Source organism: Copadichromis virginalis, linkage group LG3 (genome assembly GCF_057382275.1).
Source record: "Copadichromis virginalis isolate Kocher_CV1m ecotype Utaka linkage group LG3, C_Virginalis_male_GT1.1, whole genome shotgun sequence".
NCBI classification, from domain to species: Eukaryota; Metazoa; Chordata; class Actinopteri; order Cichliformes; family Cichlidae; genus Copadichromis; species Copadichromis virginalis.
In genome coordinates this window covers 58,113,015-58,130,767 of record NC_140620.1, presented here as the reverse complement: position 1 = coordinate 58,130,767, position 17,753 = coordinate 58,113,015, and the positions used below count along the sequence as shown (strand labels likewise).

Genomic DNA, 17,753 nt, shown 5'->3' with positions numbered 1-17,753 from the left:
CCAGCACAATGTCTCAATTTATGGATTCAAGTGATTAGGTGGCAAGTACCTGAAGTTACGAAGACAATCCTATAACCATACCTGCATGTTTGCATAATACCCTAACCCAAAGGCTCAGTTTGGCATTTATCCAACAGCACAGGCCCTGGATTGTTGAAGATGGCCTCACGAACCAGCACAGGGCCTGGTGTGTTGTACATGGCCACAGCAAGCAGCACAGGGCCTGGTTTGGTGAAGATGGCCTCGGCCAGAAGCGCAGGGCCTGGTGTGATGTGAGTGGCCTGAGCAAGAGCCACAGGCCTTGGTGTGGTGTAAGTGGCCTCAGCCAGCAGCCACAGGCCCTGGTGTGGTGTAAGTCGCCTCAGCCAGAAGCCACAGGCACTGGTGTGGTGTAAGTGGCCTCAGCCAGCAGCAAAAGGGACCTGGTGTGGTGTAAGTGGCCTCAGCCAGCAGCCACAGGCCCTGGTGTGGTGTAGGTGGCCTCAGCCACCAGCCACAGGCCCTGGTGTGGTGTAAGTGGCCTCAGCCAGCAGCCACAGGCCCTGGTGTGGTGTAAGTGGCCTCAGCCAGCAGCCACAGGCCCTGGTGTGGTGTAAGTGGCCTCAGCCAGTGCCACAGGCCCTGGTGTGGTGTAAGTGGCCTGAGCAAGAGCCACAGACCCTGGTGTGGTGTAATTGGCCTCAGCCAGCAGCCACAGGCCCTGGTGTGGTGTAAGTCGCCTCAGACAGAAGCCACAGGCACTGGTGTGGTGTAAGTGGCCTCAGCCAGCAGCAAAAGGGCCCTGGTGTGGTATAAGTCGCCTCAGCCAGCAGCCACAGGCCCTGGTGTGGTGTAGGTGGCCTCAGCCACCAGCCACAGGCCCTGGTGTGGTGTAAGTGGCCTCAGCCAGCAGCCACAGGCCCTGGTGTGGTGTAAGTGGCCTCAGCCAGCAGCCACAGGCCCTGGTGTGGTGTAAGTGGCCTCAGCCAGTGCCACAGGCCCTGGTGTGGTGTAAGTGGCCTGAGCAAGAGCCACAGGCCCTGGTGTGGTGTAAGTGGCCTGAGCAAGAGCCACAGACCCTGGTGTGGTGTAATTGGCCTCAATAGCAACTAATGCCCTGGTGTGGTGTAGGTGGCCTCAGCCAGCAGCCACAGGCCCTGGTGTGGTGTAAGTGGCCTGAGCAAGAGCCACAGGCCCTGGTGTGGTGTAAGTGGCCTGAGCAAGAGCCACAGACCCTGGTGTGGTGTAATTGGCCTCAATAGCAACTAATGCCCTGGTGTGGTGTAGGTGGCCTCAGCCAGCAGCCACAGGCCCTGGTGTGGTGAAAGTGGCCTCAGCCAGAGCCACAGGCCCTGATGTGGTGTAAGTGGCCCCAGCCGGTCACTCAGGCCCTTGTGTGGTGTAGGTTGCATCAGCTAGCAGCACAAGACATTGGAAAAGAGCCAAAAGCAGTGTCGTTAATGTGCCCTCATTAATGGGCAGCTGCTTTTGGTCTTTTAATACACCCCTTCTCTGGATCAAAAGCGGTTCAATGACATGAAAATCAAAGGCTTACAGCACCAGGTATTCCCAGGCAGTCTCCCATCCAAGTACTAACCAAGCCCAGCTCTGCTTAGCTTCCGAGATCAGACGAGGTCGGGCGTGCTCAGGGTGGTATGGCCGTAAGCTGCTGGCTCCAGCACAATGTCTCAATTTATGGATTCAAGTGATTAGGTGGCAAGTACCTGAAGTTACGAAGACAATGCTATAACCATACCTGCATGTTTGCATAATACCCTAACCCAAAGGCTCAGTTTGGCATTTATCCAACAGCACAGGCCCTGGATTGTTGAAGATGGCCTCAGGAACCAGCACAGGGCCTGGTGTGTTGTACATGGCCACAGCAAGGAGCACAGGGCCTGGTTTGGTGAAGATGGCCTCGGCCAGAAGCGCAGGGCCTGGTGTGATGTGAGTGGCCTGAGCAAGAGCCACAGGCCTTGGTGTGGTGTAAGTGGCCTCAGCCAGCAGCCACAGGCCCTGGTGTGGTGTAAGTCGCCTCAGCCAGAAGCCACAGGCACTGGTGTGGTGTAAGTGGCCTCAGCCAGCAGCCACAGGCCCTGGTGTGGTGTAGGTGGCCTCAGCCAGCAGCCACAGGCCCTGGTGTGGTGTAGGTGGCCTCAGCCAGCAGCCACAGGCCCTGGTGTGGTGTAAGTGGCCTCAGCCAGCAGCCACAGGCCCTGGTGTGGTGTAAGTGGCCTGAGCAAGAGCCACAGGCCCTGGTGTGGTGTAAGTGGCCTGAGCAAGAGCCACAGACCCTGGTGTGGTGTAATTGGCCTCAATAGCAACTAATTCCCTGGTGTGGTGTAGGTGGCCTCAGCCAGCAGCCACAGGCCCTGGTGTGGTGTAAGTGGCCTCAGCCAGCAGCCACAGGCCCTGGTGTGGTGTAAGTCGCCTCAGCCAGAAGCCACAGGCACTGGTGTGGTGTAAGTGGCCTCAGCCAGCAGCAAAAGGGCCCTGGTGTGGTGTAAGTGGCCTCAGCCAGCAGCCACAGGCCCTGGTGTGGTGTAGGTGGCCTCAGCCAGCAGCCACAGGCCCTTGTGTGGTGTAATTGGCCTCAATAGCAACTAAGGCCCTGGTGTGGTGTAGGTGGCCTAAGCCAGCAGCCACAGGCCCTGGTGTGGTGTAAGTGGCCTCAGCCAGTGCCACAGGCCCTGGTGTGGTGTAAGTGGCCTGAGCAAGAGCCACAGACCCTGGTGTGGTGTAATTGGCCTCAATAGCAACTAAGGCCCTGGTGTGGTGTAGGTGGCCTCAGCCAGCAGCCACAGGCCCTGGTGTGGTGTAAGTGGCCTAAGCCAGAGCCACAGGCCCTGGTGTGGTGTAAGTGGCCTGAGCAAGAGCCACAGGGCCTGGTTTGGTGAAGATGGCCTCGGCCAGAAGCGCAGGGCCTGGTGTGATGTGAGTGGCCTGAGCAAGAGCCACAGGCCCTGGTGTGGTGTAAGTGGCCTCAGCCAGCAGCCACAGGCCCTGGTGTGGTGTAAGTCGCCTCAGCCAGAAGCCACAGGCACTGGTGTGGTGTAAGTGGCCTCAGCCAGCAGCAAAAGGGCCCTGGTGTGGTGTAAGTGGCCTCAGCCAGCAGCCACAGGCCCTGGTGTGGTGTAGGTGGCCTCAGCCAGCAGCCACAGGCCCTGGTGTGTTGTAGGTGGCCTCAGCCAGCAGCCACAGGCCCTGGTGTGGTGTAAGTGGCCTCAGCCAGCAGCCACAGGCCCTGGTGTGGTGTAAGTGGCCTGAGCAAGAGCCACAGGCCCTGGTGTGGTGTAAGTGGCCTGAGCAAGAGCCACAGACCCTGGTGTGGTGTAATTGGCCTCAATAGCAACTAATTCCCTGGTGTGGTGTAGGTGGCCTCAGCCAGCAGCCACAGGCCCTGGTGTGGTGTAAGTGGCCTCAGCCAGCAGCCACAGGCCCTGGTGTGGTGTAAGTCGCCTCAGCCAGAAGCCACAGGCACTGGTGTGGTGTAAGTGGCCTCAGCCAGCAGCAAAAGGGCCCTGGTGTGGTGTAAGTGGCCTCAGCCAGCAGCCACAGGCCCTGGTGTGGTGTAGGTGGCCTCAGCCAGCAGCCACAGGCCCTTGTGTGGTGTAATTGGCCTCAATAGCAACTAAGGCCCTGGTGTGGTGTAGGTGGCCTAAGCCAGCAGCCACAGGCCCTGGTGTGGTGTAAGTGGCCTCAGCCAGTGCCACAGGCCCTGGTGTGGTGTAAGTGGCCTGAGCAAGAGCCACAGACCCTGGTGTGGTGTAATTGGCCTCAATAGCAACTAAGGCCCTGGTGTGGTGTAGGTGGCCTCAGCCAGCAGCCACAGGCCCTGGTGTGGTGTAAGTGGCCTAAGCCAGAGCCACAGGCCCTGGTGTGGTGTAAGTGGCCTGAGCAAGAGCCACAGGGCCTGGTTTGGTGAAGATGGCCTCGGCCAGAAGCGCAGGGCCTGGTGTGATGTGAGTGGCCTGAGCAAGAGCCACAGGCCCTGGTGTGGTGTAAGTGGCCTCAGCCAGCAGCCACAGGCCCTGGTGTGGTGTAAGTCGCCTCAGCCAGAAGCCACAGGCACTGGTGTGGTGTAAGTGGCCTCAGCCAGCAGCAAAAGGGCCCTGGTGTGGTGTAAGTCGCCTCAGCCAGCAGCCACAGGCCCTGGTGTGGTGTAGATGGCCTCAGCCAGCAGCCACAGGCCCTGGTGTGGTGTAAGTGGCCTCAGCCAGCAGCCACAGGCCCTGGTGTGGTCTAAGTGGCCTCAGCCAGAAGCACAGGGCCTGGTGTGATATGAGTGGCCTGAGCAAGAGCCACAGGCCCTGGTGTGGTGTAAGTGGCCTGAGCAAGAGCCACAGGCCCTGGTGTGGTGTAAGTGGCCTGAGCAAGAGCCACAGGCCCTGGTGTGGTGTAGGTGGCCTCAGCCAGCAGCCACAGGCCCTGGTGTGGTGTAGGTGGCCTCAGCCAGCAGCCACAAGCCCTTGTGTGGTGTAAGTGGCCTCAGCCAGCAGCCACAGGCCCTGGTGTGGTGTAAGTGGCCTCAGCCAGTGCCACAGGCCCTGGTGTGGTGTAAGTGGCCTGAGCAAGAGCCACAGACCATGGTGTGGTGTAATTGGCCTCAATAGCAACTAAGGCCCTGGTGTGGTGTAAGTGGCCTCAGCCAGCAGCCACAGGCCCTGGTTTGGTGTAAGTCGCCACAGCCAGAACCCACAGGCCCTGGTGTGGTGTAACTGGCCTCAGCCAGAGCCACAGCCCCTGATGTGGTGTAAGTGGCCCCAGCCGGTCACTCAGGCCCTGGTGTGGTGTAGGTGGCATCAGCTAGCAGCACAAGACATTGGAAAAGAGCCAAAAGCAATGTGATTAATGTGCCCTTATTAATGGGCAGCTGCTTTTGGTCTTTTAATACACCCCTTCTCTGGATCAAAAGCGGTTCAATGACATGAAAATTAAAGGCTTACAGCACCAGGTATTCCCAGGCAGTCTCCCATCCAAGTACTAACCAAGCCCAGCCCTGCTTAGCTTCCGAGATCAGACGAGGTCGGGCGTGCTCAGGGTGGTATGGCCGTAAGCTGCTGGGCCCAGCACAATGTCTCAATTTATGGATTCAAGTGATTAGGTGGCAAGTACCTGAAGTTACGAAGACAATCCTATAACCATACCTGCATGTTTGCATAATACCCTAACCCAAAGGCTCAGTTTGGCATTTATCCAACAGCACAGGCCCTGGATTGTTGAAGATGGCCTCAGGAAACAGCACAGGGCCTGGTGTGTTGTACATGGCCACAGCAAGCAGCACAGGGCCTGGTTTGGTGAAGATGGCCTCAGCCAGAAGCACAGGGCCTGGTGTGATATGAGTGGCCTGAGCAAGAGCCACAGGCCCTGGTGTGGTGTAAGTGGCCTGAGCAAGAGCCACAGGCCCTGGTGTGGTGTAAGTGGCCTGAGCAAGAGCCACAGGCCCTGGTGTGGTGTAGGTGGCCTCAGCCAGCAGCCACAAGCCCTTGTGTGGTGTAAGTGGCCTCAGCCAGCAGCCACAGGCCCTGGTGTGGTGTAAGTGGCCTCAGCCAGTGCCACAGGCCCTGGTGTGGTGTAAGTGGCCTGAGCAAGAGCCACAGACCATGGTGTGGTGTAATTGGCCTCAATAGCAACTAAGGCCCTGGTGTGGTGTAGGTGGCCTAAGCCAGCAGCCACAGGCCCTGGTGTGGTGTAAGTGGCCTCAGCCAGCAGCCACAGGCCCTGGTGTGGTGTAAGTCGCCTCAGCCAGAAGCCACAGGCACTGGTGTGGTGTAAGTGGCCTCAGCCAGCAGCAAAAGGGCCCTGGTGTGGTGTAAGTCGCCTCAGCCAGCAGCCACAGGCCCTGGTGTGGTGTAAGTGGCCTCAGCCAGCAGCCACAGGCCCTGGTGTGGTCTAAGTTGCCTCAGCCAGAAGCACAGGGCCTGGTGTGATATGAGTGGCCTGAGAAAGAGCCACAGGCCCTGGTGTGGTGTAAGTGGCCTGAGCAAGAGCCACAGGCCCTGGTGTGGTGTAAGTGGCCTGAGCAAGAGCCACAGGCCCTGGTGTGGTGTAAGTGGCCTGAGCAAGAGCCACAGGCCCTGGTGTGGTGTAATTGGCCTCAATAGCAACTAAGGCCCTGGTTTGGTGTATGTGGCCTCAGCCAGCAAATAAGGCCGTGGTGTGGTGTAGGTGGCATCAGCTAGCAGCACAAGACATTGGAAAACAGCCAAAAGCAATGTCGTTAATGTGCCCTCATTAATGGGCAGCTGCTTTTGGTCTTTTAATACACCCCTTCTCTGGATCAAAAGCGGTTCAATGACATGAAAATGAAAGGCTTACAGCACCAGGTATTCCCAGGAAGTCTCCCATCCAAGTACTAACCAAGCCCAGCCCTGCTTAGCTTCCGAGATCAGACGAGGTCGGGCGTGCTCAGGGTGGTATGGCCGTAAGCTGCTGGCCCCAGCACAATGTCTCAATTTATGGATTCAAGTGATTAGGTGGCAAGTACCTGAAGTTACGAAGACAATCCTATAACCATACCTGCATGTTTGCATAATACCCTAACCCAAAGGCTCAGTTTGGCATTTATCCAACAGCACAGGCCCTGGATTGTTGAAGATGGCGTCAGGAACCAGCACAGGGCCTGGTGTGTTGTACATGGCCACAGCAAGCAGCACAGGGCCTGGTTTGGTGAAGATGGCCTCGGCCAGAAGCGCAGGGCCTGGTGTGATATGAGTGGCCTGAGCAAGAGCCACAGGCCCTGGTGTGTTGTAAGTGGCCTCAGCCAGCAGCCACAGGCCCTGGTGTGGTTTAGGTGGCCTCAGCCAGCAGCCACAGGCCCTTGTGTGGTGTAATTGGCCTCAATAGCAACTAAGGCCCTGGTGTGGTGTAGGTGGCCTCAGCCAGCAGCCACAGGCCCTGGTGTGGTGTAAGTGGCCTCAGCCAGTGCCACAGGCCCTGGTGTGGTGTAAGTGGCCTGAGCAAGAGCCACAGACCCTGGTGTGGTGTAATTGGCCTCAATAGCAACTAAGGCCCTGGTGTGGTGTAGGTGGCCTCAGCCAGCAGCCACAGGCCCTGGTGTGGTGTAAGTGGCCTCAGCCAGCAGCCACAGGCCCTGGTGTGGTGTAAGTGGCATCAGCTAGCAGCACAAGACATTGGAAAACAGCCAAAAGCAATGTCGTTAATGTGCCCTCATTAATGGGGAGCTGCTTTTGGTCTTTTAATACACCCCTTCTCTGGATCAAAAGCGGTTTAATGACATGAAAATGAAAGGCTTACAGCACCAGGTATTCCCAGGCAGTCTCCCATCCAAGTACTAACCAAGCCCAGCCCTGCTTAGCTTCCGAGATCAGACGAGGTCGGGCGTGCTCAGGGTGGAATGGCCGTAAGCTGCTGGCCCCAGCACAATGTCTCAATTTATGGATTCAGGTGATTAGGTGGCAAGTACCTGAAGTTACGAAGACAATCCTATAACCCTACCTTCATGTTTGCATAATACCCTAACCCAAAGGCTCAGTTTAGCATTTATCCAACAGCACAGGCCCTGGATTGTTGAAGATGGCCTCAGGAACCAGCACAGGGCCTGGTGTGTTGTACATGGCCACAGCTAGCAGCACAGGGCCTGGTTTGGTGAAGATGGCCTCGGCCAGAAGCGCAGGGCCTGGTGTGATGTGAGTGGCCTGAGCAAGAGCCACAGGCCCTGGTGTGGTGTAATTGGCCTCAATAGCAACTAAGGCCCTGGTGTGGTGTAAGTGGCCTGAGCAAGAGCCACATACCCTGGTGTGGTGTAATTGGCCTCAATAGCAACTAAGGCCCTGGTGTGGTGTAGGTGGCCTCAGCCAGCAGCCACAGGCCCTGGTGTGGTGTAAGTGGCCTCAGCCAGAGCAACAGGCCCTGATGTGGTGTAAGTGGCCCCAGCCGGTCACTCAGGCCCTTGTGTGGTGTAGGTTGCATCAGCTAGCAGCACAAGACATTGGAAAAGAGCCAAAAGCAGTGTCGTTAATGTGCCCTCATTAATGGGCAGCTGCTTTTGGTCTTTTAATACACCCCTTCTCTGGATCAAAAGCGGTTCAATGACATGAAAATCAAAGGCTTACAGCACCAGGTATTCCCAGGCAGTCTCCCATCCAAGTACTAACCAAGCCCAGCTCTGCTTAGCTTCCGAGATCAGACGAGGTCGGGCGTGCTCAGGGTGGTATGGCCGTAAGCTGCTGGCTCCAGCACAATGTCTCAATTTATGGATTCAAGTGATTAGGTGGCAAGTACCTGAAGTTACGAAGACAATGCTATAACCATACCTGCATGTTTGCATAATACCCTAACCCAAAGGCTCAGTTTGGCATTTATCCAACAGCACAGGCCCTGGATTGTTGAAGATGGCCTCAGTAACCAGCACAGGGCCTGGTGTGTTGTACATGGCCACAGCAAGGAGCACAGGGCCTGGTTTGGTGAAGATGGCCTCGGCCAGAAGCGCAGGGCCTGGTGTGATGTGAGTGGCCTGAGCAAGAGCCACAGGCCTTGGTGTGGTGTAAGTGGCCTCAGCCAGCAGCCACAGGCCCTGGTGTGGTGTAAGTCGCCTCAGCCAGAAGCCACAGGCACTGGTGTGGTGTAAGTGGCCTCAGCCAGCAGCCACAGGCCCTGGTGTGGTGTAGGTGGCCTCAGCCAGCAGCCACAGGCCCTGGTGTGGTGTAGGTGGCCTCAGCCAGCAGCCACAGGCCCTGGTGTGGTGTAAGTGGCCTCAGCCAGCAGCCACAGGCCCTGGTGTGGTGTAAGTGGCCTGAGCAAGAGCCACAGGCCCTGGTGTGGTGTAAGTGGCCTGAGCAAGAGCCACAGACCCTGGTGTGGTGTAATTGGCCTCAATAGCAACTAATTCCCTGGTGTGGTGTAGGTGGCCTCAGCCAGCAGCCACAGGCCCTGGTGTGGTGTAAGTGGCCTCAGCCAGCAGCCACAGGCCCTGGTGTGGTGTAAGTCGCCTCAGCCAGAAGCCACAGGCACTGGTGTGGTGTAAGTGGCCTCAGCCAGCAGCAAAAGGGCCCTGGTGTGGTGTAAGTGGCCTCAGCCAGCAGCCACAGGCCCTGGTGTGGTGTAGGTGGCCTCAGCCAGCAGCCACAGGCCCTTGTGTGGTGTAATTGGCCTCAATAGCAACTAAGGCCCTGGTGTGGTGTAGGTGGCCTAAGCCAGCAGCCACAGGCCCTGGTGTGGTGTAAGTGGCCTCAGCCAGTGCCACAGGCCCTGGTGTGGTGTAAGTGGCCTGAGCAAGAGCCACAGACCCTGGTGTGGTGTAATTGGCCTCAATAGCAACTAAGGCCCTGGTGTGGTGTAGGTGGCCTCAGCCAGCAGCCACAGGCCCTGGTGTGGTGTAAGTGGCCTAAGCCAGAGCCACAGGCCCTGGTGTGGTGTAAGTGGCCTGAGCAAGAGCCACAGGGCCTGGTTTGGTGAAGATGGCCTCGGCCAGAAGCGCAGGGCCTGGTGTGATGTGAGTGGCCTGAGCAAGAGCCACAGGCCCTGGTGTGGTGTAAGTGGCCTCAGCCAGCAGCCACAGGCCCTGGTGTGGTGTAAGTCGCCTCAGCCAGAAGCCACAGGCACTGGTGTGGTGTAAGTGGCCTCAGCCAGCAGCAAAAGGGCCCTGGTGTGGTGTAAGTCGCCTCAGCCAGCAGCCACAGGCCCTGGTGTGGTGTAGATGGCCTCAGCCAGCAGCCACAGGCCCTGGTGTGGTGTAAGTGGCCTCAGCCAGCAGCCACAGGCCCTGGTGTGGTCTAAGTGGCCTCAGCCAGAAGCACAGGGCCTGGTGTGATATGAGTGGCCTGAGCAAGAGCCACAGGCCCTGGTGTGGTGTAAGTGGCCTGAGCAAGAGCCACAGGCCCTGGTGTGGTGTAAGTGGCCTGAGCAAGAGCCACAGGCCCTGGTGTGGTGTAGGTGGCCTCAGCCAGCAGCCACAGGCCCTGGTGTGGTGTAGGTGGCCTCAGCCAGCAGCCACAAGCCCTTGTGTGGTGTAAGTGGCCTCAGCCAGCAGCCACAGGCCCTGGTGTGGTGTAAGTGGCCTCAGCCAGTGCCACAGGCCCTGGTGTGGTGTAAGTGGCCTGAGCAAGAGCCACAGACCATGGTGTGGTGTAATTGGCCTCAATAGCAACTAAGGCCCTGGTGTGGTGTAAGTGGCCTCAGCCAGCAGCCACAGGCCCTGGTTTGGTGTAAGTCGCCACAGCCAGAACCCACAGGCCCTGGTGTGGTGTAACTGGCCTCAGCCAGAGCCACAGCCCCTGATGTGGTGTAAGTGGCCCCAGCCGGTCACTCAGGCCCTGGTGTGGTGTAGGTGGCATCAGCTAGCAGCACAAGACATTGGAAAAGAGCCAAAAGCAATGTGATTAATGTGCCCTTATTAATGGGCAGCTGCTTTTGGTCTTTTAATACACCCCTTCTCTGGATCAAAAGCGGTTCAATGACATGAAAATTAAAGGCTTACAGCACCAGGTATTCCCAGGCAGTCTCCCATCCAAGTACTAACCAAGCCCAGCCCTGCTTAGCTTCCGAGATCAGACGAGGTCGGGCGTGCTCAGGGTGGTATGGCCGTAAGCTGCTGGGCCCAGCACAATGTCTCAATTTATGGATTCAAGTGATTAGGTGGCAAGTACCTGAAGTTACGAAGACAATCCTATAACCATACCTGCATGTTTGCATAATACCCTAACCCAAAGGCTCAGTTTGGCATTTATCCAACAGCACAGGCCCTGGATTGTTGAAGATGGCCTCAGGAAACAGCACAGGGCCTGGTGTGTTGTACATGGCCACAGCAAGCAGCACAGGGCCTGGTTTGGTGAAGATGGCCTCAGCCAGAAGCACAGGGCCTGGTGTGATATGAGTGGCCTGAGCAAGAGCCACAGGCCCTGGTGTGGTGTAAGTGGCCTGAGCAAGAGCCACAGGCCCTGGTGTGGTGTAAGTGGCCTGAGCAAGAGCCACAGGCCCTGGTGTGGTGTAGGTGGCCTCAGCCAGCAGCCACAAGCCCTTGTGTGGTGTAAGTGGCCTCAGCCAGCAGCCACAGGCCCTGGTGTGGTGTAAGTGGCCTCAGCCAGTGCCACAGGCCCTGGTGTGGTGTAAGTGGCCTGAGCAAGAGCCACAGACCATGGTGTGGTGTAATTGGCCTCAATAGCAACTAAGGCCCTGGTGTGGTGTAGGTGGCCTAAGCCAGCAGCCACAGGCCCTGGTGTGGTGTAAGTGGCCTCAGCCAGCAGCCACAGGCCCTGGTGTGGTGTAAGTCGCCTCAGCCAGAAGCCACAGGCACTGGTGTGGTGTAAGTGGCCTCAGCCAGCAGCAAAAGGGCCCTGGTGTGGTGTAAGTCGCCTCAGCCAGCAGCCACAGGCCCTGGTGTGGTGTAAGTGGCCTCAGCCAGCAGCCACAGGCCCTGGTGTGGTCTAAGTTGCCTCAGCCAGAAGCACAGGGCCTGGTGTGGTGTAGGTGGCCTCAGCCAGCAGCCACAGGCCCTGGTGTGGTGTAAGTGGCCTGAGCAAGAGCCACAGGCCCTGGTGTGGTGTAAGTGGCCTGAGCAAGAGCCACAGGCCCTGGTGTGGTGTAATTGGCCTCAATAGCAACTAAGGCCCTGGTTTGGTGTATGTGGCCTCAGCCAGCAAATAAGGCCGTGGTGTGGTGTAGGTGGCATCAGCTAGCAGCACAAGACATTGGAAAACAGCCAAAAGCAATGTCGTTAATGTGCCCTCATTAATGGGCAGCTGCTTTTGGTCTTTTAATACACCCCTTCTCTGGATCAAAAGCGGTTCAATGACATGAAAATGAAAGGCTTACAGCACCAGGTATTCCCAGGCAGTCTCCCATCCAAGTACTAACCAAGCCCAGCCCTGCTTAGCTTCCGAGATCAGACGAGGTCGGGCGTGCTCAGGGTGGTATGGCCGTAAGCTGCTGGCCCCAGCACAATGTCTCAATTTATGGATTCAAGTGATTAGGTGGCAAGTACCTGAAGTTACGAAGACAATCCTATAACCATACCTGCATGTTTGCATAATACCCTAACCCAAAGGCTCAGTTTGGCATTTATCCAACAGCACAGGCCCTGGATTGTTGAAGATGGCGTCAGGAACCAGCACAGGGCCTGGTGTGTTGTACATGGCCACAGCAAGCAGCACAGGGCCTGGTTTGGTGAAGATGGCCTCGGCCAGAAGCGCAGGGCCTGGTGTGATATGAGTGGCCTGAGCAAGAGCCACAGGCCCTGGTGTGTTGTAAGTGGCCTCAGCCAGCAGCCACAGGCCCTGGTGTGGTGTAGGTGGCCTCAGCCAGCAGCCACAGGCCCTTGTGTGGTGTAATTGGCCTCAATAGCAACTAAGGCCCTGGTGTGGTGTAGGTGGCCTCAGCCAGCAGCCACAGGCCCTGGTGTGGTGTAAGTGGCCTCAGCCAGTGCCACAGGCCCTGGTGTGGTGTAAGTGGCCTGAGCAAGAGCCACAGACCCTGGTGTGGTGTAATTGGCCTCAATAGCAACTAAGGCCCTGGTGTGGTGTAGGTGGCCTCAGCCAGCAGCCACAGGCCCTGGTGTGGTGTAAGTGGCCTCAGCCAGCAGCCACAGGCCCTGGTGTGGTGTAAGTGGCATCAGCTAGCAGCACAAGACATTGGAAAACAGCCAAAAGCAATGTCGTTAATGTGCCCTCATTAATGGGGAGCTGCTTTTGGTCTTTTAATACACCCCTTCTCTGGATCAAAAGCGGTTTAATGACATGAAAATGAAAGGCTTACAGCACCAGGTATTCCCAGGCAGTCTCCCATCCAAGTACTAACCAAGCCCAGCCCTGCTTAGCTTCCGAGATCAGACGAGGTCGGGCGTGCTCAGGGTGGTATGGCCGTAAGCTGCTGGCCCCAGCACAATGTCTCAATTTATGGATTCAGGTGATTAGGTGGCAAGTACCTGAAGTTACGAAGACAATCCTATAACCCTACCTTCATGTTTGCATAATACCCTAACCCAAAGGCTCAGTTTAGCATTTATCCAACAGCACAGGCCCTGGATTGTTGAAGATGGCCTCAGGAACCAGCACAGGGCCTGGTGTGTTGTACATGGCCACAGCTAGCAGCACAGAGCCTGGTTTGGTGAAGATGGCCTCGGCCAGAAGCGCAGGGCCTGGTGTGATGTGAGTGGCCTGAGCAAGAGCCACAGGCCCTGGTGTGGTGTAATTGGCCTCAATAGCAACTAAGGCCCTGGTGTGGTGTAAGTGGCCTGAGCAAGAGCCACATACCCTGGTGTGGTGTAATTGGCCTCAATAGCAACTAAGGCCCTGGTGTGGTGTAGGTGGCCTCAGCCAGCAGCCACAGGCCCTGGTGTGGTGTAAGTGGCCTCAGCCAGCAGCCACAGGCCCTGGTGTGGTCTAAGTGGCCTCAGCCAGAAGCACAGGGCCTGGTGTGATATGAGTGGCCTGAGCAAGAGCCACAGGCCCTGGTGTGGTGTAAGTGGCCTGAGCAAGAGCCACAGGCCCTGGTGTGGTGTAAGTGGCCTGAGCAAGAGCCACAGGCCCTGGTGTGGTGTAGGTGGCCTCAGCCAGCAGCCACAGGCCCTGGTGTGGTGTAGGTGGCCTCAGCCAGCAGCCACAAGCCCTTGTGTGGTGTAAGTGGCCTCAGCCAGCAGCCACAGGCCCTGGTGTGGTGTAAGTGGCCTCAGCCAGTGCCACAGGCCCTGGTGTGGTGTAAGTGGCCTGAGCAAGAGCCACAGACCATGGTGTGGTGTAATTGGCCTCAATAGCAACTAAGGCCCTGGTGTGGTGTAAGTGGCCTCAGCCAGCAGCCACAGGCCCTGGTGTGGTGTAAGTGGCCTCAGCCAGTAGCCACAGGCCCTGGTGTGGTGTAAGTGGCCTCAGCCAGAGCCACAGGCCCTGATGTGGTGTAAGTGGCCCCAGCCGGTCACTCAGGCCCTGGTGTGGTGTAGGTGGCATCAGCTAGCAGCACAAGACATTGGAAAACAGCCAAAAGCAATGTCGTTAATGTGCCCTCATTAATGGGCAGCTGCTTTTGGTCTTTTAATACACCCCTTCTCTGGATCAAAAGCGGTTCAATGACATGAAAATGAAAGGCTTACAGCACCAGGTATTCCCAGGCAGTCTCCCATCCAAGTACTAACCAAGCCCAGCCCTGCTCAGCTTCCGAGATCAGACGAGGTCGGGCGTGCTCAGGGTGGTATGGCCGTAAGCTGCTGGCCCCAGCACAATGTCTCAATTAATGGATTCAGGTGATTAGGTGGCAAGTACCTGAAGTTACGAAGACAATCCTATAACCCTACCTTGATGTTTGCATAATACCCTAACCCAAAGGCTCAGTTTAGCATTTATCCAACAGCACAGGCCCTGGATTGTTGAAGATGGCCTCAGGAACCAGCACAGGGCCTGGTGTGTTGTACATGGCCACAGATAGCAGCACAGGGCCTGGTTTGGTGAAGATGGCCTCGGCCAGAAGCGCAGGGCCTGGTGTGATGTGAGTGGCCTGAGCAAGAGCCACAGGCCCTGGTGTGGTGTAAGTGGCCTGAGCAAGAGCCACAGGCCCTGGTGTGGTGTAAGTGGCCTGAGCAAGAGCCACAGACCCTGGTGTGGTGTAATTGGCCTCAATAGCAACTAATGCCCTGGTTTGGTGTAGGTGGCCTCAGCCAGCAGCCACAGGCCCTGGTGTGGTGTAAGTGGCCTGAGCAAGAGCCACAGGCCCTGGTGTGGTGTAAGTGGCCTGAGCAAGAGCCACAGACCCTGGTGTGGTGTAATTGGCCTCAATAGCAACTAATGCCCTGGTGTGGTGTAGGTGGCCTCAGCCAGCAGCCACAGGCCCTGGTGTGGTGAAAGTGGCCTCAGCCAGAGCCACAGGCCCTGATGTGGTGTAAGTGGCCTCAGCCAGCAGCCACAGGCCCTGGTGTGGTGTAAGTGGCCTCAGCCAGTGCCACAGGCCCTGGTGTGGTGTAAGTGGCCTGAGCAAGAGCCAAAGACCCTGGTGTGGTGTAATTGGCCTCAATAGCAACTAAGGCCCTGGTGTGGTGTAGGTGGCATCAGCTAGCAGCACAAGACATTGGAAAACAGCCAAAAGCAATGTCGTTAATGTGCCCTCATTAATGGGGAGCTGCTTCTGGTCTTTTAATACACCCCTTCTCTGGATCAAAAGCGGTTCAATGACATGAAAATCAAAGGCTTACAGCACCAGGTATTCCCAGGCAGTCTCCCATCCAAGTACTAACCAAGCCCAGCCCTGCTCAGCTTCCGAGATCAGACGAGGTCGGGCGTGCTCAGGGTGGTATGGCCGTAAGCTGCTGGGCCCAGCACAATGTCTCAATTTATGGATTCAAGTGATTAGGTGGCAAGTACCTGAAGTTACGAAGACAATGCTATAACCATACCTGCATGTTTGCATAATACCCTAACCCAAAGGCTCAGTTTGGCATTTATCCAACAGCACAGGCCCTGGATTGTTGAAGATGGCCTCAGGAACCAGCACAGGGCCTGGTGTGTTGTACATGGCCACAGCAAGGAGCACAGGGCCTGGTTTGGTGAAGATGGCCTCGGCCAGAAGCGCAGGGCCTGGTGTGATGTGAGTGGCCTGAGCAAGAGCCACAGGCCTTGGTGTGGTGTAAGTGGCCTCAGCCAGCAGCCACAGGCCCTGGTGTGGTGTAAGTCGCCTCAGCCAGAAGCCACAGGCACTGGTGTGGTGTAAGTGGCCTCAGCCAGCAGCCACAGGCCCTGGTGTGGTGTAGGTGGCCTCAGCCAGCAGCCACAGGCCCTGGTGTGGTGTAGGTGGCCTCAGCCAGCAGCCACAGGCCCTGGTGTGGTGTAAGTGGCCTCAGCCAGCAGCCACAGGCCCTGGTGTGGTGTAAGTGGCCTGAGCAAGAGCCACAGGCCCTGGTGTGGTGTAAGTGGCCTGAGCAAGAGCCACAGACCCTGGTGTGGTGTAATTGGCCTCAATAGCAACTAATGCCCTGGTGTGGTGTAGGTGGCCTCAGCCAGCAGCCACAGGCCCTGGTGTGGTGTAAGTGGCCTCAGCCAGCAGCCACAGGCCCTGGTGTGGTGTAAGTCGCCTCAGCCAGAAGCCACAGGCACTGGTGTGGTGTAAGTGGCCTCAGCCAGCAGCAAAAGGGCCCTGGTGTGGTGTAAGTGGCCTCAGCCAGCAGCCACAGGCCCTGGTGTGGTGTAGGTGGCCTCAGCCAGCAGCCACAGGCCCTTGTGTGGTGTAATAGGCCTCAATAGCAACTAAGGCCCTGGTGTGGTGTAGGTGGCCTAAGCCAGCAGCCACAGGCCCTGGTGTGGTGTAAGTGGCCTCAGCCAGTGCCACAGGCCCTGGTGTGGTGTAAGTGGCCTGAGCAAGAGCCACAGGCCCTGGTGTGGTGTAAGTGGCCTGAGCAAGAGCCACAGGCCCTGGTGTGGTGTAGGTGGCCTCAGCCAGCAGCCACAGGCCCTGGTGTGGTGTAGGTGGCCTCAGCCAGCAGCCACAAGCCCTTGTGTGGTGTAAGTGGCCTCAGCCAGCAGCCACAGGCCCTGGTGTGGTGTAAGTGGCCTCAGCCAGTGCCACAGGCCCTGGTGTGGTGTAAGTGGCCTGAGCAAGAGCCACAGACCACGGTGTGGTGTAATTGGCCTCAATAGCAACTAAGGCCCTGGTGTGGTGTAAGTGGCCTCAGCCAGCAGCCACAGGCCCTGGTGTGGTGTAAGTGGCCTCAGCCAGCAGCCACAGGCCCTGGTGTAGTGTAAGTGGCCTCAGCCAGAGCCACAGGCCCTGATGTGGTGTAAGTGGCCCCAGCCGGTCACTCAGGCCCTGGTGTGGTGTAGGTGGCATCAGCTAGCAGCACAAGACATTGGAAAACAGCCAAAAGCAATGTCGTTAATGTGCCCTCATTAATGGGCAGCTGCTTTTGGTCTTTTAATACACCCCTTCTCTGGATCAAAAGCGGTTCAATGACATGAAAATGAAAGGCTTACAGCACCAGGTATTCCCAGGCAGTCTCCCATCCAAGTACTAACCAAGCCCAGCCCTGCTCAGCTTCCGAGATCAGACGAGGTCGGGCGTACTCAGGGTGGTATGGCCGTAAGCTGCTGGCCCCAGCACAATGTCTCAATTTATGGATTCAAGTGATTAGGTGGCAAGTACCTGAAGTTACGAAGACAATCCTATAACCATACCTGCATGTTTGCATAATACCCTAACCAAAAGGCTCAGTTTGGCATTTATCCAACAGCACAGGCCCTGGATTGTTGAAGATGGCCTCAAGAACCAGCACAGGACCTGGTGTGTTTTACATGGCCACAGCAAGCAGCACAGGGCCTGGTTTGGTGAAGATGGCCTCAGCAAGCAGCCACAGGCCCTGGTTTGGTGTAAGTGGCCTCAGCTAGCAGCCACAGGCCCTGGTGTGGTGTGAGTGGCCTCAGCCAGCAGCCACAGGCCCTGGTGTGGTCTAAGTGGCCTCAGCCAGTGCCACAGGCCCTGGTGTGGTGTAAGTGGCCTGAGCAAGAGCCACAGGCCCTGGTGTGGTGTAAGTGGCCTCAGCCAGCAGCCACAGGCCCTGGTGTGGTGTAAGTGGCCTGAGCAAGTGCCACAGGCCCTGGTGTGGTGTAAGTGGCCTAAGCCAGAGCCACAGGCCCTGGTGTGGTGTAAGTGGCCTCAATAGCAAATAAGGCCCTGGTGTGGTGTAAGTGGCCTGAGCAAGAACCACAGGGCCTGGTTTGGTGAAGATGGCCTCGGCCAGAAGCGCAGGGCCTGGTGTGATGTGAGTGGCCTGAGCAAGAGCCACAGGCCCTGGTGTGGTGTAAGTGGCCTCAGCCAGCAGCCACAGGCCCTGGTGTGGTGTAAGT

The 17,753-nt window shown here is 57.4% G+C and overlaps 8 non-coding genes and 3 pseudogenes across 8 annotated transcripts; all 11 read right to left on the bottom strand.

The window, feature by feature from the left end:
• Nucleotides 1-1,527: 1,527 nt before the first annotated feature.
• On the bottom strand, nt 1,528-1,646 carry LOC146715655 (5S ribosomal RNA). Its single transcript, XR_014919401.1, has one exon. It is a non-coding gene; the product is annotated as a 5S ribosomal RNA (ribosomal RNA).
• A 3,272-nt stretch (nt 1,647-4,918) lies between these two features.
• Nucleotides 4,919-5,037, bottom strand: LOC146715654 (5S ribosomal RNA). Its single transcript, XR_014919543.1, has one exon. It is a non-coding gene; the product is annotated as a 5S ribosomal RNA (ribosomal RNA).
• Nucleotides 5,038-6,290: 1,253 nt separating this feature from the next.
• LOC146715653 (5S ribosomal RNA) lies at nt 6,291-6,409 on the bottom strand. Its single transcript, XR_014919360.1, has one exon. It is a non-coding gene; the product is annotated as a 5S ribosomal RNA (ribosomal RNA).
• An 820-nt stretch (nt 6,410-7,229) lies between these two features.
• LOC146715652 (5S ribosomal RNA) lies at nt 7,230-7,348 on the bottom strand. The gene has a single exon (XR_014919362.1). It is a non-coding gene; the product is annotated as a 5S ribosomal RNA (ribosomal RNA).
• Nucleotides 7,349-8,047: 699 nt separating this feature from the next.
• Nucleotides 8,048-8,166, bottom strand: LOC146715651 (5S ribosomal RNA). The gene has a single exon (XR_014919400.1). It is a non-coding gene; the product is annotated as a 5S ribosomal RNA (ribosomal RNA).
• Nucleotides 8,167-10,410: 2,244 nt separating this feature from the next.
• Nucleotides 10,411-10,529, bottom strand: LOC146715650 (5S ribosomal RNA). Its single transcript, XR_014919542.1, has one exon. It is a non-coding gene; the product is annotated as a 5S ribosomal RNA (ribosomal RNA).
• A 1,215-nt stretch (nt 10,530-11,744) lies between these two features.
• On the bottom strand, nt 11,745-11,863 carry LOC146715649 (5S ribosomal RNA). The gene has a single exon (XR_014919541.1). It is a non-coding gene; the product is annotated as a 5S ribosomal RNA (ribosomal RNA).
• An 820-nt stretch (nt 11,864-12,683) lies between these two features.
• LOC146715648 (5S ribosomal RNA) lies at nt 12,684-12,802 on the bottom strand. The gene has a single exon (XR_014919540.1). It is a non-coding gene; the product is annotated as a 5S ribosomal RNA (ribosomal RNA).
• Nucleotides 12,803-14,013: 1,211 nt separating this feature from the next.
• On the bottom strand, nt 14,014-14,132 carry LOC146715647 (5S ribosomal RNA; annotated as a pseudogene).
• Nucleotides 14,133-15,105: 973 nt separating this feature from the next.
• On the bottom strand, nt 15,106-15,224 carry LOC146715646 (5S ribosomal RNA; annotated as a pseudogene).
• Nucleotides 15,225-16,876: 1,652 nt separating this feature from the next.
• On the bottom strand, nt 16,877-16,995 carry LOC146715645 (5S ribosomal RNA; annotated as a pseudogene).
• Nucleotides 16,996-17,753: the final 758 nt, after the last annotated feature.